The following is a 25,789-nucleotide window of genomic DNA, read 5'->3' as shown; positions in this document are numbered from 1 at the left end:
TTTCTTGCAGTTGAGAGGCAGGGATAGTTGGGTTGGATGATATACTCCAGAACCCTGAATACTCAGCAAAGAGGCATAGAAACACCAGTGGAGGCAGCACAGACCCAGGAAGGACTGACGTTGGGCCAAGAGGGCCCACGTAGTGCTTGACGCAAAGCTAGAAGGACCAGCACAGAGGCAGAGTTGCCTTCCAGCAGAAGTCCGAAATTGCTAGGGAGCTATCGGATCAGTTGGGAGGGTTGATGTCAAAGCTCCAGGAGGCAGGGAGACCCAACGTAAAGATGATGTAGAGCCTCAAAGAGCTCCACACAAGCCCATGCAATTACTATGAAGGGGGAGCACAGTTGTAGCTAGGGATAGTCAGTTCAGTTGTTGGATCAGAGGGATTTTCCAAGTGAAGTGATGTAATCTCACTAAATTTTCTGCCAATGTCTTTGTATCTATAACTGGATTGCCGAAAGGGCATCCAGAGTTGTATTCAAAACTACTACTCAATAATAATAAACCCTCAGAGCTGTTGCACCGGTTTTCCTGCATTGAGTTTTCCGGGGGACATTTGTCCAAAAATAACGGTGTCTATTGTGTTGTATTTTCTTTCTTGCTCAGTTTCTTGTTTTCGTATATTAATTAATTAAGTGAAGGTTGTTGTAGTATTTACTTCGATATTTACCGTAGAACACAACAAATAACTTGTATGGATTAAGAAGTAGGAGAAGTAACATCAGTTTGCCGCAGTATGGGTTCCTATTGTGGAATTTTCACGTGAAGTAGCATACATGTGATATTCTATACTTGCCACCTTCCATCATTCCCTCTATTCTATATCCATTCTTCGAACAGGTGATCATTAGTCATGGGATTGGCACACTATCATCCTCATTGTAGTGTTTGGGCTAGAAAACATTTCCCTAGAGGTTGATGCGACTAAAAGAATGATAAAAGCAAAGAAAGGCACAATAAAGGAAAAATGCAAAAAATGGTTGGAATAAAAATTAGCGTGTGGGCAAAATCCTAGCATAAGCTCTACCCACCTCCACCCCCCCGCATTAGCCATCACATGATTCCTAGGGCACTTGATGCTCCACACATGAAAATGAACCCCTGTATTGTCCCAACCCTGATGAGCAATAAACCATCTCATCTTAAGAGTTAATAAATTCTAAATCTCTCAAATGCAAGCTTGGCCTCCCGAGCTACACACCCATATAAAAACATTATGATAAAGAAGTAAAAGGCGCACCAGAGATGTGAAAAAAGCAAGCCAAGGAAAGGGGTAACTCATGCCTCCACGACTATTCCCCCCTTGAATCTATATGCCTAGGATGTTGGACCAACATTAGTTGGTCACTTGGCTATGGCCCTTGGCCTTGAAGTCTTTCCCACTCCATTACCATCATCTACACATGCAACAATGGTTTAATGGGTTGACTTACAACTTGTCACTTCCCCTTGGGGGTTGGAAACACCTAAGAGGATTATCCATCTAGCAATTTCAAACATAAGAGAGGAAACACCTATATGGGACTTGGTCTAGTTAAATATTTGATGGTGATCTTTGTGTGAAGTATTGGTTGTGCTACTAACTTTAAGTATGGGCCACTATGATGCATCTATGGTTTTTAGGTTTTTAGTTACCTAATCATTGATTGATTTACACTAGATCTTGACGGGGTTTTGTTAGGTGGTCCACATCACACAACAGAGGCTTCTTGAGGTGATTGCCCCACCTCGTCAACACACCAGTAGAAGTTGTACTATCTAGTACAAAGAGAGATCAACTTTGTTGGTGCAACATTGCCTAACTAGAGAAGAGTGTTGGGCTATATGATGACTTCACAATGATGCTTAGTGTTGGGGATAATGATGCTGTGCATAGTGGACCCAGGACTCCCCCGGGCTGGCCTTCACACTATTTGATGGGCATCACCAAATCTAGAGCCTAGATGGGTCATCCTTGAGATGACAAGGGAGGGGTTGTACACCACCTTGGAGCCCCAATACTTGAGATATTTTGATGTCATGTCACTCATTTTCCTCTTGTAAGGGTGATGTACGACACTTTTGTGCATGACATATTGGCATGGAGACTTTTGATGGCTTGCACATGATCCTTAAGGCACTTCATGGAGTATGGAGCACTCCTTAACATTGCATGACATATTGGCATGGAGACTTTTGATGGCTTGCACATGATCCTTAAGGCACTTCATAGAGTATGGAGCACTCCTTAACATTACCTCACACTTGAGGGCTTATTGAGCTCATTTGGAGGGTGACATCACATTATTAGAGTATTAGAGCATTTGTTGTCCTTGCAGGTTAAGGCACTAGTCTATAATTGTGCTAATCAACCTTTAAACTAAATTAAATTTCCCTAAACCCTCTCTCTCTTAAACATCTAGGGTAATCACTAGGGTTTTAAAAACAAATTTGTGCATAATGTGTTGTTTTATTGCATAGGGGTCATTAGTCTAACCTTAGAGAGCATGAACCCTAGCTTTGAATATTTTGGTCATATTAGGCCCTGCCAAGCCCTCTACCTATCTCGGGACCTCCAAAAAAAGTCATCTTGAGCCATAGTATTAGAATACCTTGTAGGTGGCATAGGGAAGCCTCCCTTGTGGTTTAAATCACTAAATAGTAGGAGGAAGGTTGTTGAGGTAATAGTGGCAACCCTTCCTCATTGTTGCCATAGACTTTGGCCCTTTCCCGGTGAGTCCATTCACTGGACCTGCTAGATTTTGCGGCAATGAGCCCAGGCAAGACTTTTTTACACAAACAAGAAGATCAACCTATTTGAGGAGATTAAAGGTGTCTAAAAGGAAAACGTCTATCATACCTTACCTACAAAATTGAAAAACAACAACTGGTTTGAGGAAGATGGGTTCATGGTACATAGTTTATGCACATTGTTTATGTTGATTGACGACATCTATGGCTTCATGTTAAGTTTATGCACATTTTTTATGCTAAATGGGGCTACCTATTTAGTCATTTCCAATTGGTGCACTGTATTTAGCTACAACATGTTATTTTCCATCATGCACTGCATAATTTTCATTGCAAAGGGATTATTTAGCTACAACATGTTATTTTCCATCATTCACTGCAAAGGGATTATTTACACATAATTGCATGCATTCAATTGAAGATTGGCCACTTGAAAGGTCGAAAGACACACATATGAAAGAGGTTTGACTTGCACATCTTCTTATGCTGGCGAGTTGTCCACATATCTTGTCTATCTTGATTGAATAACTCTTCTAGAAAAGCACATTTTAAGGTGAGGTTGTTACTACTATTTGGGATATTTGACTTGGTTTATGAGACCATGCTCACAAATGCAAACAAATAAAAGCCATGGGAGTGGCACAAAAAAAACCTCACCCTCTATCCCAAAAGATAACTTACCCTCTATGACATGGCCACAACCTTTGCTATAGTGTCCCAAATCTCTCTCACACAAAGATATCCAATCACTTCATCAGTGGGCCTCCACCTTCATTGCATTTAAATTTAAACAAATGATATAATTATAAAGCAACAGATGAGTTTAATTAAAACAAGCATGGAACCATATAGTTATGTACTAGCAAACAAGTAAATTCCTCAGTACATACCTCCATCGCCTTTCCCACTACACTTTTGGAACTAAACTCAAATATAGGTTGTAAAGACCTGTTCAATTTCTCCACCCACTAAATCCAAAAAAAAGGGAAAGAAGAAAAATAGATGAATAATCATATAAGAAAAATAAAATATCACGTAAGAAAAATAGATGGAAGAGCACATAAGTAAAATAAAATATCAAATAACAAATTAGCATGGCCATGCTTATAAAAAACACATAAAAGTTATTTAAACAAAAAAGCACACAACAATAACGAAATATGCAACCAACAATAGCAAAAAAAGAACAAAACTAAACAAACAAACAAACAAACAAAAAGAAATAGAAACAATAGATGGAGACACTGAGTAGTAATCCCAAAATGCATCGATGGCCAACCAAGGACACCCTGCACACCAAAAACATATTATGAATAATATATTTAATACACAAAATATTCTAAGAGACATGAAACAAATATCTTATGAGAATATCATGATTGAAAACAAATGTTTCCTAAGCAATATTATGCAAAAATACATCTTATGCAATCACAAAAAATCATAATTCCTTAACAAGAAGGGAGAAACGAGTACCATTGCATTGGAATGAGAAGATATCCTTGAACTCGCTTTCTAGCTCTACACTCTCCTACACATCTGTAACTTTCTCACACAAAAATATTTATGTAGTTTCATCAATTCTCCTTTGTCTTCCTTTACCTACATTTGCATAGTATTCATTATATAAATAAATCCCAAACAATATGTTAGCCTCCTGCTGCAGCAGGTATTCATCTTTCATGATCGACATTTTTACATGCCAAATATGTCATACTTTGCATGCTGCAATGTTCCATATTTGCTACAGAGGCCAAAGAAGTGTCCATGAGAGTGTGCTAGTCTAAGTGCCACTGTTGTGTTCCATTTTTGATGTGCTAATCCAGTTTGATGAGTTTTTAGTTAAGGGAAGGCCAAACAGCTTAATCTTGGCCTCCCTAGGTTTAAATTTCTTGTTTTAGAATATAGAGTTGAATATCTGTCCAAACAGCTTAATCTTGGCAGATTTGTAGATAGTTAGAGAAACAAGGGCGCTCAACAGCTTAATCTGAGCCCCGACAGAAATAAGGATTGATTTAGATAGGAGGGCAGTCAAAAGAAAAAAGGATAATCAGGGTCTACAAGTCTAAGTGCACCCAAACCAAAAAGAAGGAAAAATGCTAGGTAAGTAGGCTGGGTAGGTAGTTTTGAGGTTGCAGAATGTTGATTTGTGATCAATTTTGTTCTCAAAGTGATATTTTACTTCAGATCACATGTATAAGGTAGTTTTCCATTCGGATCAGCTCAAGCGAGGCATGTTTAACTTCCCCTTCTTCCTCTTCCCCCACATCACTCACTAACTTCCCCTAAAGAGGTCAAGATCTGCTTGACATCTCTTAGTTCATCATGTTTCATAAACATTTGCCTAAGTAGAGATCTGCTTTTCTTAGGAGTGCTGATATCTCTTCTATAAGTTCTATTTCCCCTTTGTAGCCTAAGATTTCCATACTTAGCGCTTTCTTCACGCATTCATATTAACTCCTAACTCTACTATTTAGCTCCCTAGATCATTTCCTTATCCCCTATTATACAAAAAACTATATAAAATCCCAAAAATATTAAATATCCCACCCTATAGCATTATAGCTATGTATATACAGTTTAGAGAAACAATAGTCCATCTAGGACTACCATTAACCCTTCCGCGTCCTAACCTTGGAATTAATCTAACCTCTCATTAGGTTAATAACCTATACCTAATCCCTCACCCATCAAAACCTCATATTTCTACCCCTCCGCAGTCATTTTCCCAAAGTTAATGTTTAAATGTTTTATTAAACATTAAAATATCATTTCCCCCTGCTTAAACCTAACTCGAAAAACCCACATTATTAAAGTTCCCCCCCCCCCCCCCCCCCATCATATAAAAACACATAATAAAATATGCGTGGGCCTCGTCACTAACCATCTGCCGCCTTGTCCGTCCCGTCGGCCGTTAGATCTGGCCCACCCAAGATCTACGGTGGGTGGGTCTTTTCCTGTCCCGATATGCCGAGGGTTAACGTCTGGGAGATGGGCGGTTTTCCTGCCGTACTCCCGCCACGTGTCGCCCTCCCGGCTGTGTCGGGGCCCCCTCTGCCGAAACCGCTTCTGCGCAAAAGCGGTGCGATATGAAACCACAAACCGCTTCCCCTATGTGACGTCACCGCCACGTCTTCATCACGTCATCAACCTGCGTCGGCCTCCTGCCACCGTGTCACTGCCATGTCACTGCCACATCGCTGCCACCGTACTGTCACGTCATCACCTTGCCGTACTGCCACGTCACCCTGCCACGTCACCATGTCGTACTGGGACCCACTGCTGACGTCATCACCGAAAAAGGTGCGAAGGGCGAAATTTGCAGCAAAGGAAGCCCGGAATGAAAAACCGAGGAAGTTTTCGATGCGCGATTAGCGCTTAGCGCTAATCGCGCATCGCTGAGAAAAATTGGTCAAAATGGAGGGCCTCTCCTGGCTCGGCTACCTACAAAACCCAAAAATTCGCAGTTTGACAGGATTTCTTCATGAAGGTTCATATTTAATCGGTTAGCACAGATAGCATTCCAGAGGCCACGAAAAACATCAGTTATTTTTACCAGGAAGGGCATAAAAAGGGCCATTTGACAGTTTCAAACACAACAAGGGAGAGAAAACAACCTGATTCAAATGTGAAAGAGTATCAGAGGAAAGATGAAGCGGCAAAGAGTATCAGTTCGGCAACATCAAAGCATGTGAACATTAAAGACCTCCATCAAAGTCAAAAAAGCAGTAAAGGCCATTTAAAAGCTTATCTGGTCGGGATTAGTGCACATTAATGCCACCAAACAGCAGCATAACCGACTTAGAAGTGCAGATAAAAGACAAATCATAGTTATTGCAGAACCGCCTCACTGCACCGAGCCACCGAAGACACCACATTAACTCATTTTGATACAGCTGCCCCCAGCGCAGCTCAAAAGATATTTTCTTGCATTAACTTTTGGACAAGATTAGGTTAAAGCAATCATTTCCTTCAGACCTGTTTAGGTCGGCTATAATAGATACATTTTGGATATTTTCCCCTATTTATACCACCCTCTGTATTGTTTAAGGGGTGGGTTGGTTGATAATCTTCATTAGAGACTCGCAGTGTATATCTGATATGTTTTCCTTAATCAAAGACTGCGGAAATCTCGGAGAACGGACTGTGTGCTGTGTATTACTGTTTGATGAGTGAATTATTGAATTCTTGTGCTGCAACATGACTCAATAAGTGCCTCTTAACTCTGTTTTCATTGATATATGCTCATATCATACATGTATCACAATCTAAATAGCAGAAAGAAAGATTAGCTTAGAACTTGTTTAACTGCACTCTATGCTCAATTTCTGCTGTTTCTTTATGTTTTCATCTGAACTAAATTGATAATGAATATGAATTCCCTTTGGCTCATATTTACCCTAATTCACTCATGTTTGACAGTTATCTAGGGATTCTTGACTGCTCCTAGATAGAGCTCATTCACCTTCCCTCTGTTAAGCCGAGTGAGAGATTCTTTGTTGCCTCTCATTCCTTAGCCCTCATTCCATCCTTTTAGCTTGAATCATTGTTTCATATGCAGCTAGCTTGCTCCATATTCCTCTTGTGACCAAGAAAGCGCACCAGCAGTCCTACTCCATGACTCCATGCGCAATGGTTTGAAACTATCACACTATGCATGCCTCCCTACTTGAAAACATCATCCTTCCCACCAAAACTTAAACAAAACCCCTTGAACTCAATAACTAGCCTAAAATCATCATCAAAAAAACTAAATCAGAAAGAGAGAGCCGTCTCTGATTGCAGGTAGGCTAGGACCTGCAGTCGAAAGATTGGTTTGTGGTTACCTCGGCCGTATCCCTTAAGGAGCCAAGGGACAACCTGAGTGGTAACACAATATAATATGCATTCAGTTATACCTTTGTTATGGTGTCTCACATCATAGATAGATATTCAGTAGTTTCAACCATAGTCCTTCACCTTTCTTGATCTGCATTGAATCTAAATTTGAACAAACGCACATGCTATAACAATGAATCAATAAATGAGTTAAATTGAAATGGAAATCAAAACCATATAATTTAGTAACAAAAAAGTAAGTTCCCTCGTACATACCCCTTTCACCTTTGCCAATAAAGAAGTAAATTTCTCCACACATACCTCATTCTCCTTTGCCCACTACACTTGTGGACTCCTACACATCCACAAGTTTTATCAATGCTCCTCCACGTTCTTTTCCCTACATTTGCATAACACTTGTTATATAAATAAATATAAAAAATAATATAATATATATTCAATTATACCTTTGCTATGGTGCCTCACATCACAAACATATTGGCAGTACCTTAGTTCTTGTTTTGAGCAGACAATAATTTGGCAGTATCATAGTTCTTGGTTTGAGCAGACAATAATGGATGGGGATATGCTTCCAGTCTTGCCTCGCTGAGTGGCCAAAGCCAAACAAACAGTCATTAAATTCTGATTACCTCTGCAAGCTTATGAAATGCTTTTCAAAATGAATAAGCAAGCAGATAATTTATTGACAAAACAAGAATAGCTCAATTGGGAATCTCACTTTCTCCTGAGGATTGATTCCAGCCCTGAACTCCTCTTTGAGAACCCAGTATCCATTCCTCTCCTCTAACCCTGAACTCCTCTTTGAGAACCCAGTATCCATTCCTCTCCTCTAGGCTCCCGCCTTGAGGCATCCACATTCTCCTGAGGATTGATTCCAGCCCTGAACTCCTCTTTGAGAACCCAGTATCCATGCCTCTCCCACAGCCTTGAGGCATCCACAGCCACATGAGAGCCAGCAGGACTGGCTACAGCCTTGGCTGTTGTTCCTTTGTTATTTCCATCCGCACTGATCTCAGAATTGCGCCCGCCATGATGAACAGCACGAACCTGGACTGCTCTCATCAGCCAGAGCCAATTCGGCTTATGCCCACTGCAAACAGGATTGTAAACTACACACTTCAAAGTAGACACCCACTACTCTACCACGCCGCTGCTTTTCCCACTCCCACGTTCCATAATCCGCGCTCGACGCTGACACCGTTCTATTTTTGGCAAATGACGCTGACATCGTTGCTTTTATTTTGGCAATTGAGGCTCGACGTTGACACCACTGCTTTTATGGCTCCGCTCCCACTTTATTTTTTGTGCTCATAGGTGGAATTATAGGATCATTACTTGAAAATTTTGAATGGATAGCTTATGTTTTTATGGTGAAATTAATCGTTAAATTGTATAGAAATTATAATAATAATTAAATTTTTACATATATTTAAATTTTGTATATATATTATAATTAATTTTGTTTTCAGTGTTGGTTTTTTGGAAGTTTTTTCAATAAATTTTTTAAAAATTCAGTACTGTTTTTAAGAAGTTGAATTTATATAAAATTAAAAAACTATTTTAAATAATACAAATTGAAATTAAAAAACTATTTTAAATAATACTAATACGAATTAAAATTTCATTAACAAATTTTTTAACTAGATTGTAATACTAAAAATACAAATTAAAATTTCCCCACAAATTTTTAAAAATATGAATTTTAATTTTCAAATAAAATAACACTTAATATTTACGAGATTGTGCTCAAATTTATTTGAAGTTGACGCATTGACATCAACTTTAATTTGAGCACTCAATCAGTTTGTATATATAGAGGGTGGGAACCACCCTCATTCACAATTATAATTTTAAATATATTTTATTTTTTAATATTTTTAATAAAAATAAAAGAAAATTATAAAATTATTTTAGAGAATTTGTTTTTGTTAGGCCAATAGGCCTTCTTTTAAATCAGTTTAGTAGTCAACACTTTCATTCTTTATTTGACATCTGGCATATGGTTTCCTTTGACATCTGGCTATATATCTTCTTCTGCTTTTTAACATTTTTCTTTACGTTTAACATCTGACACATAAATTTCTTGTGCGTTTAACAGCTGGCACATAAATTTTTCCCTATCGGTTTGACCTTTGTTTCCCACATGCATCATTAGTCTGGGTCTGGTTTGGTGGCAATATTCCTTAGCTCTCTCCAAAACTCAATTATGCGATGCACGATCAACAAATTCGTGCTTTGAAAACCTTGTTCTGCGGTGCACGACGAACTAATCTGTGCTTAATCCATGTTCCAGATGGATCATGGCTTGCGTGGAGGAGGTAAATTATGCTGTTTTGATCAACGGAATACCTTCTCCTTTTTTTAAAGCAGCTAGGGGGCTTAGGCAAGGATGTTCCTTGTCTCCACTTCTATTCATCCTAGTAATGGATTCTCTCAGCCTCCATATCAAGAGGGCGATCCAGCAAAATCTCTGCCGGCCTCTTCCTATTTGCAGAGGGATATTCTTATCCCATAATTTGTTCGTTGATGATATTCTCATAACTGCAATATTGTGCAGAGCAACCTGGACGTGCTTACATGAGATCTTGGTAAGATTCCAATACGCCACAGGCATGTTTATAAATGAAGGGAAATCTTCATTTCATGTTGAAGACATAAACGGGGTTCTGATTCCTTTTCTTACTCAGCTTTTCAACATCAGAGCTATTCCACTTCGGAATGGGCTCAAATATTTGGGATTCAATATGAAGGCAGTCGGATATAGAGTGGCGGATTGGTCTTGGATGTTAGACCGTTTTTATAAGAGAATAGCATCATGGGAATATATTTTTTTATCCAAGGGAGGGCGCATGATCCTGATTCAAACAATGCTTGTTCAAACAATAGCCTATTCGGCGCACCTGTATTATATCCCATTTGCTATCATTAACAATTTGAATAGGATGATTGCAAGTCTTATTTGGGGATGCAACAAAGACCAGTATAAGTTCCACTTAACCAAACTTTCTGTGTTGGCGCACCCAAAACATATGGGAGGATGGGGCATATTAGATCTATCACATTTCAGGAAGGCTCTGCTTTGCAAATCTATGTGGAAAGCATTAATGGGTGACTCACTGTGGAGCTCGGCCATTCGCGCCAAATACATGGACAACAAGGACATGTCCTATTGGATCAAGGAAAATCATATTGGGTCCTCACTTGGATCTGCTATCTGGAGGGGCTTCAGGAAATTGGAACCATTTTTCAGGCAAAATTTAATTTGGAAATTTCAGACTGGAGCTAAGATCATAATTGGAAGGGATGAATTTGCTGGAGGGGCTGGAAAAATAACTATATCTCCTCGTTTACTGAGATTGCTTCATAACAAGGGTATCTTTTTCTGGGCAAGCGCCATCCGAAAATGGGAAGGGGCCATCCCCATATGGAAAACAACAAACGAATTGCAGCTCAGAGAGGATATGGAGGTTCAATGGAATTCCATTGTGACACTGCTGAACGACCACAGAATTTATCGCTCGGCGGAAAAAGATTATCTCATATGGAAGGGTCTGGGGGGCTCCTCGACAATACTGGTAAAACATATATATTTGCAGCTTCTAATCTCTGCGGACGGCAATGCTGGAGATCCTTTTCCCTATCCTTTCTGGAAATCGGGATGCCCTACAAAGATCATTATTTTCGCATGGCTGGTGTATCGTAATAGGAATCTCACTTGGGAAAATTTACAAAAACGGAATTGGCACGGGCCTGCCATATGCCCTCTCTGTAGGAATGACTCTGAAAACAATATGCATCTTTTTTTCACTTGTTCACAGGTACAACTTATCTGGCAGAATCTTGCTAGCCACTATGGTTTCACGCTATGCTCCTTCCCATCCATTACAGAAGCATTCAAAAGCTGGTGCTCCATGAAAAAGGAATGGTGGGCTATCCCATTATTGGCCATTTGGAAGTGGAGAAATGGCAGGATCTTCAGCTCAAAAAAGGAATCTAATATTTCTGTAGCTGCATCCATTATATCACTATACAACGCCCTTGACTTGTCCGGACTGTACAGGAATAGGAAAGAAAGAAGACAGAAGGCTACAACGAATAGGGAATGTATTGGAAGAAGATCCACAGCATCGATGACCACAGTTTCTCCATGCGCATACTTCGATGGAGCTGCCCAACATGGGATATGTGCATGTGGTGTATACATTAAAATAGCAGGGGACCAGGCCATTGAAATTTATTGGAATGCTGGACCGGGGTCCAATAACAGAGCTGAGGCGGTGGCATTAGCGGGGCTCCTATCCTTTTGCAACTTTCTTGACATTCCGTTTTTGCAAATCTATGGAGACTCGAGGATAATAATTGATCATGTTTTGTCAAAACACAACATAAAAAATATTCATCTTGCTGGATGGCTGGACAGGATTGCAGCTATATGGAATAACAAGAAGGCCTATAAGATTTCACACATTGACAGGAACAAAAACAAAAAAGCAGATGCATTATCCAAAATGGGCCTAACTTCTCCCCAAGGCGTTTGGAGGATGCAGATCAGAATGGACAACAACTGCTTCCAAATACAGGACTTTTGTCTTCCGGGTATATAATCTTTAAACTATGGAAAAGTTTCTGGTATGTTTTCCTACACATGCTCATACAATACCTATCTCATAAGCAAAAATATGCATATACAATCTTGCTGCCTTGGTAATCTTTTTGCTTCCCTATATTTGTAAATCATAATATCTAAATCTACTCTAAACTTTATGTTGTATATATAAAACATCTTTGATGTGGCGTGATCCACACGACAGCTTAAACTCATGGAATTATTAACCGAGTATGTATCTCTATATTTGAATATAATAAAAATATACAGCGTTTTTTCGTGCTGGAAAAAAAATTATGTATAACAATGTTCAATCTGACAGACAACCTGTTTGACAATCTCACAAAATATAGCAGTGTTCAAACTAATAGAGGAGCCTTGTTTGAAAATCCCATGAACAGAGCCGGAGCTATGTAATACAGTGGAGCGCTAGAGCCTTTTGGTAAATGTAATGCGAATTTCTGTTGCATACAGTGTTTTCAATGAATCTCATATTTTTTTTGAGGTTGTGTGAAGTTTCGCATATCAGTGATTGTAATATTAATTTCTTCGCCCTCCTACAATTTCCCAGACGCCGCACTGTTCACGACCGGATCCGAAGAACTTTATCTTTCGGGGTTCTTGGTAATGAACAGGCTATAGAAAGCCACTCTCCACTTTGGGTTGCGAACAATGCTCAGAATTAGGGCTTTGGCTTTTGGCGATTAATATAAGGGTAAAAACATGTTCAGTTTTATCCCATCCTCACCCCATTACGACCAGCCACTTTTAATAGTATATTCCAGGAGACTGCAAGACAAGGAGGAAAAGCTCGAAGCACTAAATCCCCTCGAGGGTTTTAGTGAAAATTTTGAGAGGTTTAGAAGAAGGCTCATTCGCCTCGGAATTGCATTGTAGTGCGAGTTAAATCTTAATTATCTGGTGCAAATGGCTGGGAACAGCACGCCTTTCATTCCCAAGGTAAAATTCTTCCGAATTTTCAGCATTAGATCTCGAATTTCCAGCTGGGAATTGCGTTCCTGAGTTTGAATTTGGGGTTTTGTGGAGGATTTTAGCGTTAATTTACGCATTTTACCCATCCTTTGCCACAAATTCTCAGCGTTTCTGGGAAATTGGGGATGAAAAATCTCTTCTTCGGAGAAATGAAGGGTTTAAGGCCGAGAATTCGCCATTTAAATGTAACCCGTGACTCCATCGGATGTCTGTCCATTTGGCAGTTGTGAAATTATTGTGAATTTTTTTTGCTATGGTTCCAATTCTGCTTCCCTTGGTTTAGAATTCAAAGATTTTTGCCATCGGTTGTCTTGTCCATCTGAAAGCCCGAGAATCTAATATGCAAGGTCCTCATACTCTGCAAGATCATTGAACTATTCTACAAGAAGAATGCGCATAAAGTTCGCATTGAACCAGATTGTTGAATGCCCTAACTCTCTTTGTCGCGATGCCCGCCCTTTTCACCCTACTTTCTCATTAAAACCACTTCCTGAATCTCGAACACAGCATTATCGTTTCCGACTTGCGCCCAGGGTTCATAGTCATCGATTCCGCTCGTTCCCTCCAGGTAAATTAACTATCCCTTACTCCATTCGTTTCACAAATTGTATCTCCACGATTTCACAAATTGTATCTCCACGTGTTTCGTGAAGATGAGGATTCTCAGTCACGATTGAATTCTATTATGTCCTTTGGCTAGGCATGGTTATGTTTTGAAATAATTCATACCTTGTCATTAACAACTCTTATTATTGAAGAAAAGATGTGATCCTCTCTCTTTGGTCAATGTTGAATACTTGATTTGAGTGAGAATTCTTTTTATCAATGATGAATACTTGATTGAGATTTCTATTCTTTGATCGCTCTCACATATTAAGCTTATATATATTTGTCTTTTATCAGCGAGGTTTAGTGTTATAACTCCCTTGGTGGTATTATTTTCAACTCTCTCTTTTGTTTTTACATTCCAAAAGTGGAGTAAAGCCCTGGTAATATATAAATCAGACGCCCTGGTAATATACAAATCAGACTTAATCATCGTTGAATTTTTCAGTGTTGGAGTTGTTTTTGAACAATCTATCCACAGATTTTGAGAATTTAATTTCAGAACTGCAAATTTTAAGTGCAGATCTGAATTTTTCTTGCTTATTAGAAATACAGACACACAAATTTAGCAGTGTTCAATAAGGATCAACAAGCTTTATATGCAGATCTGAGGTCTTATTGTTATGAAATTTGAAGATTTAAAGGCAGGTCTGATATAGTGATATTTACCTAGAATTAAACATATTGAATTTAATGTGAAAGGTTCACTGTTGGTGAAGGGACAGTGTGTCTAAACTGTCTATTTGGAACCTCTTGACGCTGATTAAAGGGCAATTTCAAGTGATAAAAAATCCGAACTCAAATGATGTTTTAGGCAATAATTTATTTTCTATTTTGGATATGCTTTGATTTTGAGGGGTGCAAATTGACGTAGGAAAAGTTGAAGTCATGTTGGAGTGGCCTAATCCCATTAATGTTTTGGATTTAAAGGGTTATTTAGGGGTATAAACATTTTGAGGAAGCTAAGTTATTGCCCTTTTAATCAGCTTAGTGCACACTGTAGAAGAAGGGTAGCCAAGTGGTTGACAGAAAACCAGGCCTTTTCTAATCAAGAAATTAAGAGACTAATCATAACAAGCACCTCTCTAGTCTCTACACATTCCATCTTAAAGATAAAATCAGGAGTTCCATGGAGCACATCTCTCATGAAAATTTAAGCAAGCATCTGCTTCGATTGCATTTTAGCAACTCCATGTATCCATTGTTAATCGACTCGGCTTGAGGTCATGGAATTCTCAAATCATTTTATGAAAACATTACTATGACAAATACTGTTTTAAATATTTGTTGGAGTGGCGTACTGCTACTAATGCTTTGGATTTTAAGAGTTATCGAGGGGTATAAACATTTTTGAGAGAGCTGGGTCATTGTCCTCTTTATCAGCTTACTGCATTCTGTAGAGGAGGGGTAGTCAAGTGGTTGACACAAGACCAAGCCTACTATAATCTGGAAATTGAGAGACTCATCACAACATTCACCTCTCTACATATTCCATCTTGGAGATAAAAGTGGGAGTTACATGGAGTTGTTAAAATCTTTCATGGATATTTAAAGTTAGCATCTGCTTCAATTGCATTTTTGCAACCCCATGTATGTCTGCTCATACTTTTCCATTGTTATTTGACCCTGCTTGAGGTCATCAAATTCACATATTATTTTCTGAAAACATTGCTATGAAAATTACTACTGTTTTCAATATATGTTGTATAGTTTGGACCTCATCTCTCTCCCTCTTATCTTTTTTATTACATGACAGTGTTCCTAAAATATGGAGTCTCTTTTTCATAGGTTGTAAATAGCAATTGTTTCTTTAAGTCGTGGGAGCTTAAAGTATGTCTTCACGCACAACAATCACATTTCAACCTCTTGGCTTGTATTCCCACCAAAAATTGGGGTCTCTGCCTTGAGGAATTCCCTTAACAAATCTTTTGGTGTGGTCTTTATCTCCTATTTTTGCTGTTGGAAGAAGAGGATCTCTCTGGGAAGAATTGAAAGGGATATTCTCAATATCCACTAACAAATTTGATGCTCAAACCAACGATTTATGAGACTATTTGATATCATATTATCAAGTAAGATTGTTATTTGTGGTTCTTGACCAGTTTGGATTTCTATTTGAAAATTTTATTGCATTTTTCATACGATGCATACTAATCAAAAAGTTGAATTTGTATGAGCAGATTACATGTAATATGTTTGCTTACACTGGTTCCCTGGTACTGTATATGCATGCAGAATTTGTCAAAGATAGAATCTCACTGTTTAATGGGCTTCTTGCAGGCGGATGCTGATGGAAATGGCACGCTCGATTATCGAGAATTTGTTGTGGCTTCGCTTCATATGCAGAGCATAGACAACGATGAATACTTGCGTAAGGCATTTCTGTACTTCGACAAAGATGGCAGTGGTTACATTGAAATCGAGGAGTTTAGAGAAGCCTTAGCTGATGACTTTGGTCCAGTCTTCCAGATGACATAGATGTGGTGAACAACATTTATAATGAGGTGGATACAGAGAAGGTAATTCCTTTTTAGTTTGCACGTCTTTAAAGCAATCTTATAGAATTTTGGAGTGATGTGTGTTTAGCGAGTTTTTCATGCTTATAAACGTTTAAGATATATTTCTTTTTTGGAATTAGTAGACATATTTTCTAGTTTTTAACAGACATTTTGCTTATGCAGGATGGATGTATTAGTTACGAAGAGTTTGCATCCATGATGAAAACTGGTACAGACTGGAGAAAAGCCTCTCGGCATTGTTCACGAGGGAGGTTTAACAGTCTCAGCATAAAATTGGTCAGGGATGGCTCTTTGCAGATGGAAAATAATGAAAGGAGATAATCAAGTCTCCAAGGGAATTTCTTCCATTGTTAAAGAGTCTAAATGAGACATTTTATGAAGGCCTTTTAAGGTGAATGATCGTTTTGTGCCATATTATTCTCTCTGTATGCATTTTCTGGGTGCTGGTGTTGGTGGCTCCTAGCTTGTGGAATGAGGCTAGCCTCATATGGAGAGTATTACAATGGTTTGTGCTCCATGTATACGATTCAAGCAGGTGTATGCATCAAGATTGTAGAGTTTTGGTTATTGATATTCATGCCTTAAGTCGTTAAGGTAAGCTTACTGTTTGATGCTAAAGTTCATTCATATCTGGCAAGCTGTTGAAAGGTGCACCGATTCAAGATGTTCTTTTGACTGTGTTTAGATATCCTAGTCCTTTTGGGGACATGGATCACACAAAAATTCTCTAATCTGGCTGGCTTGATTTCTTATAAAATTCTTTCTGGCTAGGGTGATCAAGTCATGTTGTAACACCTGCGTTTACGTGGCTGAATGTTTGCACACAGTCAAGAAACTTCGAATGCCTGGTTTCAGCACACACGACAACCTGCGGTAAGTTATTTAATGCTTTTATGAGATTTTATGTAGACCCAACAAAGGAGGTAATGGTATGTTAAAAGGTGGCCCTTGCTTGGGCTTTGACACCTGGAGATGTCTTTTCCCATGGTAAAGACTTTTTTCGATTTTTAGAATATTCATTTATGCAGTGAAAATGATAGTTATCATGCAACTAGGCGTAGTAAGGGTTGTCTATTTGGGTGGACAATCACATAAAAAGGATAGCTTGTTGTATAAAACAAAAAAATTCAATAATACAAAACTGAGTAGACCAAGGTTGTTTAGCCAGAAAGAATGCTCTTTCTGATCTTTGCATGTACTTTATTTTTATGATTACAATTTGAAGAATTTGCTTGTCTTTTTTCCCAATCCAAGTGGGTTTATAGTGTCCTGATCGTAGTGTGAAGCAAAGGTGCAGTTTACATGATCATAATTGCATAGATCTTGTAGTACACCTTATCCATATTTCATTTCATCCAAGGTCTGTTCTTATTACATATTGGGAAACCATGGACCTTAGTTTATGCTGCCTCTGAAATATAATGTAAGGCAGTCCTAATTATAACTAGGCCTACATTATCCTGTCAATCTCTTGTAAAAACTGATCATGCAGGTCTGAAGAGGCTGGGGTTGTGTTGCCGGTTTGGCTTTGACAGTTTAGGCTCTCTTTCTCTGAAAGAAAACTTTTGATGAAGGAAAAAAATATATACGTAAAGGAAAATATGAACAAAAGCGTGTTTTCTTTCTAATGTGTTCATTGTTTATTGTATATGTATACCAGTTGCTTTAGGTTGTATCTTGAGCTTGCTCTTTGACAGCCACATGGGTGAACATTCTTGCCCATCCAGGTTCTGGAGTTCTCAGTGTCTCCAAAGAAGGATTGAAACTTCCTCTCGAGCCAGCATAATACCAGTGCAGGTTTTCTCATGAAACTTACAGTATTAAAGGCAACCTCGTGCACTCCTTCAGTAGTCATTAAAGAACTGAACTCTTATTCTTTCTGCCTGATTACCCCGCAATCTATATAGAGTAACGCTTTCCTGCCAAGCCTTTCCGACAGTCCATGAAATCCTCTTGGTTTTCTTGAAGATTTTGTGCTCTCTTTCGAGTAGCCGTCTCTCTTGAATTTTTGTTGTCATACTTCCCCATGGTCCATATTTCTAATAACTCGTGTCCCCAGTTTGGACAAAATTCACCTTTCAACCTTTATATCATGTTATTCTACATGCTCTAGGTCTACAGTACTCTTGTGCCGTCCTTGCAACTTCCATCTGCTTTTCATCTATAAAGCTCATGCCCCTCATATTTGTCTGTATTAAGCAGATTTTATAGTCTTGTGCCCACCCTTGTTATTTTGAACCTTACGAGTCATCTTTATCAAATTATTATTTAAAAATCATTATGTTCCAATTATGCGAGGAGAGAAACTAACAAATCTGAAAAATGATTGTATTTGATTTTACTCATCTTTATCAAATTATTATTTAAAAATCATTATGTTCCAATTATGTGAGGAGAGAAACTAACAAATCTAAAAAATGATTGTATTTGATTTTACTTCAGTTTTCACTTGATAAATTCATTTTGTTATGAAGTGTGTGTGCAAGAATACTTAATCTCAACGAAGATAAGCTTAAATCGAGAGTTTCACATCTTCTAAGATCAAGCTTTGATGATAAAACATTATCAGAGTTAGTGGCGAGGCGACCCTGTCTACTGACGGTTGCAGAGGAAAAAATTACGGAACTCTTTAAATAGGCTGAGAATCTCGGGGTTGTGAAGGGATCAAAATCGTTTAGTGTTGCCATATGTGTGATTTTGGGACTAGGGAAAGAAACATTAGAATGAAAATTGCAGAGTTTGATATGTTTAGGTTTCTCGGAAAAACAAATGTCTGGATTAGTTCGTCGGCAGCCACAACTATTGTCCCATTCTGTGGAAAAATTGAAGCGTAATGTAGATTTTATGGTTAATTCTGCGGGTCTTTCATTGGATGATTTGGTGAAGTATCCAGTTCTGCCTTTATTCAGCTTGGAGAAGAGGATAATTCCTCGGTATAAAGTAATGAATGTATTGAAATCCATGGAAGTGCCAGAGTTCAAAAGAGAGATATACTTACCAACTATTTTTAATCGGCCAGAAAAAGTTTTCTTGGATAAATATGTGAATAATCACCCTGAATCCTCAATTCTGCTGGGTATTTACCATGGTGGGAAAGCTGGGGACATGCAGTGAGTGTGTCTCGATTGTTGTATAGTTAAACGATGAATTTTGTGAATAATTTGTTCTTAAAATGTTTCAAGATTTTATTCATGATTTTAAATGAGTAATCCAGTTGTAGTCTTTTATGCTGGATTCATTTGTGTGATGCCACAGTTGGGTTTCCTGGAACATATGCATTTGAATTGAAAACAATGTTTTTGATTTTAGCTTAATCTTGGATATATCTCTTTCTGTATGATATGGGAGAATAGTCAAATGTGTAGTTTTGAAGTCAAATAATTCATGTACTATTATGTTTTTATAAGATTGTTAAAGTATTGTTAAAGTATCTTTGTGTTGATCTGCATGCCTGGTAGGTTTGTAAGAAGTAAAAATGTGCAGCACCTTACAACATGCAAGCTTATAAGCTACAATAGCGTTACTCCAAATTAATTTAAAGTTGATCAAATATAACCCCTAAAACCTTCAAAGATGTTTAACTGACCGAACTCAGGGGTTTATAAGCTGTAACCATCTACTCGAAATTATTTTCTATACACTGCCCTCGCTGAGTGTGCAGAGTGATTATAGAGATTTAATCCTGCAATCTTATCCTTTATTTTAGGAAAAGAAGCTTCTTTTGAATGTTGTAAATTGAAATCAAATTCATAAACAAAAATGTTCTGAAACATAAAGATAAATTACCTTAAATTCAAGGACGAGAATTTTAATCAACAATGAGATTTTGAAGGTATGCAATATCATTCTAATGCATGGTAGAGAATCTAATAAAGTATGTCAAAGCTTATGCATGCTTACAGTGATGACCAAATTATTTTTGGGAGAAATTTCCATATGTTTTGCTCTGCACTCCCAAATGCGAGTGTTAACAACTTGAAGTATGGTGTAAGTATGGTGTCACCTCTGCAACAAAGTTGTTACATTTCACAAAACTCAGGAAGCTTTTAGGATCCTAATATCTTTCCAATGACTATAGTTTTTATAATTTGTACTCTAAATAAGGCTGAGGTTAAAATTTTGAAACTGAACTTGCACTTGACTCTCTGGCCATGGTTTTTTATAATGTTTCCTCTAAATAGGCCCGGCCATGGTTTTTTATAATGTTTCCTCTAAATAGGCCTGGCCATGGTTTTTTATAATGTTTCCTCTAAATAGGCCTGAGATTGAATTGTTGAAATTGAACTCGCACTTGAATTTGAAAACTCAACCAAAGCCATTTACCTTAACCTATTTTTCCCTTTCCAACAGAGTGGTAGGAATGTAGGAATGAGTCTGACGAACCTTGCTCCACCTGTTTCCTATGTAGGTCTTTAACCCATTAACATTGCATTATTAGAACGAGAGAAAGTCCTTATAGTACAAGGGAAAGGTAATTTGTGATACTTACAGCTGAGAGGAAAGCAACATAAGCTTGATTTGTGAAGTATGTGTAGGAGCTACCACTATCAAATATTATTCTTCCTAGCCTTCTTCCATTTCCATCTTTGTCAAGGTGTTTGTTCCCGAACATCATCTGTGCAGCCACCACATCATAGTGTTTTTTGTAAAACAAGAGAACAATACGTTAGTAGAAGTTCATAGATTATTTTAAATAACAAATTAAATCAAGAAATTTTATTTTAAAGGGATTTATGCTTTATGAGGGGAAGATACCTGTGAGAGAATAAAGTTACTTTGTAGGAAATTCTGGACTGAGCTTCAAGAACATATTAGAATATATTAAAGTTAGTGATGTACTTTTCCAAGGCTTAGACAGAATGGAGTTGTATGTTTTCATGTTGATGTTATGGTAATAATAATTGTTGTATTCCTAAGAGAATACAACTCCTACAAAGTGGTTCTTAGTTGATTAACAATTATCTTGCAATGGACATAGTTTTACATCTACAAACAAAGCATATAATGTGGAATGGACTGGAAACCCTGTCGACAACATTTGATTAGTAATTTGAACCTAAATTGGACGTTAAGGCAAAAGTTATAGGCTTATAGCCGCTCATTCTATGAAGTTATTCAAACGGAGTGATGGCTTCCTCAACATGGATGGAGATAGTTGCATTTCTAATAGTGTGGTATTCATTCTCTATTTGTATTTTATTTGTAAACTCTATTTGTATTTTATTATTGGGTGCTATTGTTCTCTCAACTTGCGGCATATATACATCCCAGGTCAACGAGAATATACTTCTTTGTCACTGTTGTATATGAGGCTCATAACCATGATGAATTAATGTTCTCTCAACTGGCAGCATATATACATCCCAGGTCGGCAAGAATACACTTCTTTATTACTATTGTATATGAGGCTTATAGCCATTATAAATTAAGACAAGACAAGTGTGTTATTTTTAACACAATATACATTGTTAAACACCAACATATAACTGTGTCTATCAAATAACTTATAACCAAAATGAGATCAAAGCATTGTAGGAGAACATTGCAATATGATCCACATGAAGGGAGGACAAAAATAATTTGATTTCAAGTTGATAACCTTTCATATATAATGCAAAAAACCACATTAACACGAACAAAACAACCATGATAACTAACAATCTTACACATGTAGGATATCTATACAAAGTATTCACCAATTCTCGTAAGTGATGATACTTACAATGATATTACACCAAGTAAATGATCCCATAAACGTCCAAATAATCATTACCAATTGTAATATGGTGTATTGTAAATCATTAAATAATCATCGTCAGTTGTATTATGGTATATTGCAAATCATTTTAATTTATGAGTAAAGTGCTCAGTCCTTATTACAAAATGGGACTAGATTTATGTCATTAAACTTAAAAATCCCTCTCATCTATATTTTAGTAATTCATAAAACTAAAAAATTCCTTCTATATTTAAGTAGTTCATAAAACCAAAAAATTCATCATCTATATTTAAATAGTTCATAAAACCCAAAAATTCATCCACACCATGCATTATTGGGTCATCAAGTTGTTCAATGAGAAAAGCATTATTGGGTCATCAAGTTGTTCAATGATAAAAGTGTAATATCCTAATTCTTATTGATGTCCCTCTATATAGCACTTCATTGTTTTATCATTAGCTTAACCTTTTTATTTAATGCATACGAAGAAGTCCATGATTGTAAATTTGGAATGCTTTATATCATAATGCACAAATTCCAATGTCCCACCATGTTATATTTGCTTCATGTCATCAACGTAACCGGATTAACCATTATTGGGATTAACCATTATTGTTTAACGATAAAAATTCATAGTTCTAAACCGTAAAATTGTAAACTTTCAATATAGCACTTCATTGTTTGATTATTAGCTTAACATTTTTATTTAATGCATAGGAAAAAGTCCATGATCGTAAATTTGGAATGCTTTATATCATAATGCTCAAATTCCAATGTCCCACCATGTTATATTTGCCATCATGCCATCAACGTAAACAGATTAACCATTATTGTTTAACGATAAAAAAATCATAGTTCTAAACCGTAAAATTGTAAACCTTCAATGAGGAGAGCTTAATATTTATTGATATATTGTGCCTACCTCTCCTTGATAGCATAGGGAAGGTATCCTAGGCAAAATTATTGTTCAATATGGTGGGGTAGAATTTTAGACCAAATCCCTAGGCAAAATTGTTGTTCGATATGGTGGGGTATAATTTTAGACCAATTTTTTCTTGACAAAAGTTGTGAGTTCAATCACATATTGTGGTAATAGTGTAGGATGTATGGTCATTAAATTTGATTCTTTTCACATCAAATCTCTGGACAATAATTTTATACAATAATACAATACATACATGGTGATTGATGAATTTTATATATGTTTTCTCTCCACCGTAAGTAAATATAATCTTTCCATACCTCAAAAAGTAATTTATTTGTCTTGAATCTAAATTAAAAAATATACAACCTAAACATTTACCTACATTGTTTATAATAAACATGCAAAAAATTAAGTTGTATTTAATGAATATGGTGTTGAAAAAGCATAGAACTCCAAACATCAAATCTCTTTGCTCCTTGAATTATCTATCTACAATTTGTTGGAAATAATTTTTCAAAAAAAACATAATTACAAATATTTATTTATTATCTATTATTGATTATAAATAGAACTAAATTGCTTCAAAAATAAATAACTGTAAATATTGATTTAATTTAACTAAACAAAAAATATATATTTTAACAAATTACTAATTAAAATCAATAATAGTAAAGCCCCAAGGGTTAACTCAATTAGTTGAGTTCCCATCACTTTTAACAAATTACTAATTAAAATCAATAATAGTAAGCCCCAGGGTTAACTCAATTAGTTGAGTTCCTATCACTAAAGCACCTTGCTAATGAGAGGCCACGGGGTCAATTATCCTGGGCACCCTTGTAGTTAGGCCTTGCTAATACGCTGATAGTATGGATCTACTTGAATATTTCTTAGGAAAATAAATAAATAAAATCAATAATAGTAATTTAACAACAATATAAGTAGAGCGAAAAATATTTTTCTTTCACCGCCCTTTCTTGGATTATTTATCAACAATCAAGTAAATTGAAGATTGTGCTTTAAAAAAATAACAAAATAACATAATGGGAAATAACCTAAATTGGTATAACAATAATTTAAATGGTGAAAAAAATCTCAATTCATTTACTCTTTGCTTTAATTTGCGACGTTGTACTCATGATGTTATAATAAAATTTTCAATTGGGTTAATATTCAATCTTCCATGGTAAGGCCAAAAATTAAACCAGCAACTTAACACTTAGGAGTGTCTTAACAATACAAATTATGTCTACAAATGCATTCCACTTAAACAAACCTATAGTATTCATTTTTTTATTATTTTTCATCAAGATTTCTTAATTTTTAATGTTTATTTCTTTACAAAAGCCATTTTTCGAGACAAGAAATGTGAGATTTATTTCTTCATTATTGAAATACATTTTAGTTTCTTTGTCTTTACATATAAACCACTCTTCATTATTTTTAATTTGAACAAGTGTACAAAGTGGATCCATAATTGTGTGGACAACTTTCTTTCTTCTTGGTAGAGTATTTGGATTTTGCTCTATGTATGTGCATAATTCTTTCCAACGGCAATTTGTTTGTGTAATTGACTTGCTTCTCTTTCCGTAAGTATTGAATGGGGTTGGGTAGAGAAGCATTGTCAATTGGTAGGGGATAGTCATGGTGGTTATTGCCTTGGTCACTAGCAAGCTTCGTATATGCTTGGCCATCTATAGAGGTTTCTTAATTTTGGGTAATTAACTTACTCTAAAATGAAATAAGACATTCAATGTGTTCCATGTAATATAGATATAAACAAAACATCTAAAGAAAAGTAATTGCACAATGATCCAGTCCAAGAAAACAAGGTTTTCTACAAACCAATTAAGCCTTTCAACCTTTTCAGCTTATTTGCTTATATCAAACATTTGTGTAGGGTTTCAACCAATTAACATTTCATTGAGTATGTATTTACAAATCAATGATTTTGGGATCAAATCCCACAAAGCAATTCTATACATACTCTTCAAATTCCTTCAAGCTTTTGAAAGTAAAACCAATAAATTCTCAAATTTTACTATAATAAAAAACAATTAGAAAGCCTTTAGCCATCCCAAATTTCTCATCCTTTAGGCTTGAACCAACATCTCTTCTAGAAAAATTCAACAATTCCAATTTAATAATCCTATCGGCCTATCTTTGTACCTTTTGGGACAATTGCTAGTATAATTTGGCATCAACTTTAATTTGAGCACTCAATCAGTGTGTATATATAGAGGGTGGGAACCACCGCCATTCTCGTAAATAAAATTATTTTAGAGAATTTCATAAAACTAGCATCAACTTTAATTTGAGCAATCAATCAGTATGTACATATAGAGGGTGGGAACCACCGCCATTCTCATAAATAAAATTATTTTAGAGAATTTCTTTTTTGCAAATTTTATAATCTGGTGTCAAACTTCAATTAAATTTGAGCACTCAATCCGTATGTATACAGAGGGTGGGAACCACGCCATTCTCGTAAATATTAAGTGTTATTTTCTTTGAAAGTTAAAATTCATATTTTTAAAAATTTGTGGTAAAATTTTAATTTGTATTATTTAAAGTAGTTTTTTAATTTTATATAAATTCAACCTCTTAAAAAACAGTACTGAATTTTAAAAAAATTTATTGAAAAAACTTCCAAAAAAACCACACTAAAAACAAAATTAATTATAATATATATAAACAAAATTTAAATATATATAAAAATTTAATTATTATTATAATTTCTATATGATTTAACGATTAATTTCACCATAAAAACATAAGCTACCCTTTCAAAGTTTTCAAGTAATGATGCTATAATTCCACCTGTCAACACAGAAAATAAAACATGGGAGTGGGAG

At 36.5% G+C, this 25,789-nt stretch overlaps 1 long non-coding RNA gene and 1 pseudogene across 3 annotated transcripts; one reads left to right on the top strand and one right to left on the bottom strand.

Annotated features, from left to right (window-relative positions):
- The window catches only part of LOC149208391 (ABC transporter B family member 11-like), a 33,450-nt pseudogene extending 24,819 nt beyond the window's left edge, over positions 1-8,631 (bottom strand).
- Positions 8,632-12,474: 3,843 nt separating this feature from the next.
- Positions 12,475-17,353, top strand: LOC149208390 (uncharacterized). 3 transcript variants are annotated; one of them, XR_016252743.1, is made up of 3 exons: positions 12,475-12,617; positions 16,055-16,293; positions 16,456-17,353. It is a non-coding gene; the product is annotated as an uncharacterized LOC149208390 (long non-coding RNA). The 3 variants fall into 3 exon arrangements; XR_016252744.1 differs by having other exon boundaries at positions 12,475-12,623; XR_016252745.1 differs by lacking the exon at positions 12,475-12,617 and adding an exon at positions 12,631-13,736.
- Positions 17,354-25,789: the final 8,436 nt, after the last annotated feature.

Source organism: Pinus tabuliformis, chromosome 1_2, assembly GCF_031772625.1.
Source record: "Pinus tabuliformis cultivar Carrire ecotype Pingquan chromosome 1_2, CPIR1, whole genome shotgun sequence".
NCBI lineage: Eukaryota > Viridiplantae > Streptophyta > Pinopsida > Pinales > Pinaceae > Pinus > Pinus tabuliformis.
This window is presented reverse-complemented; position numbering and strand designations above follow the sequence as displayed.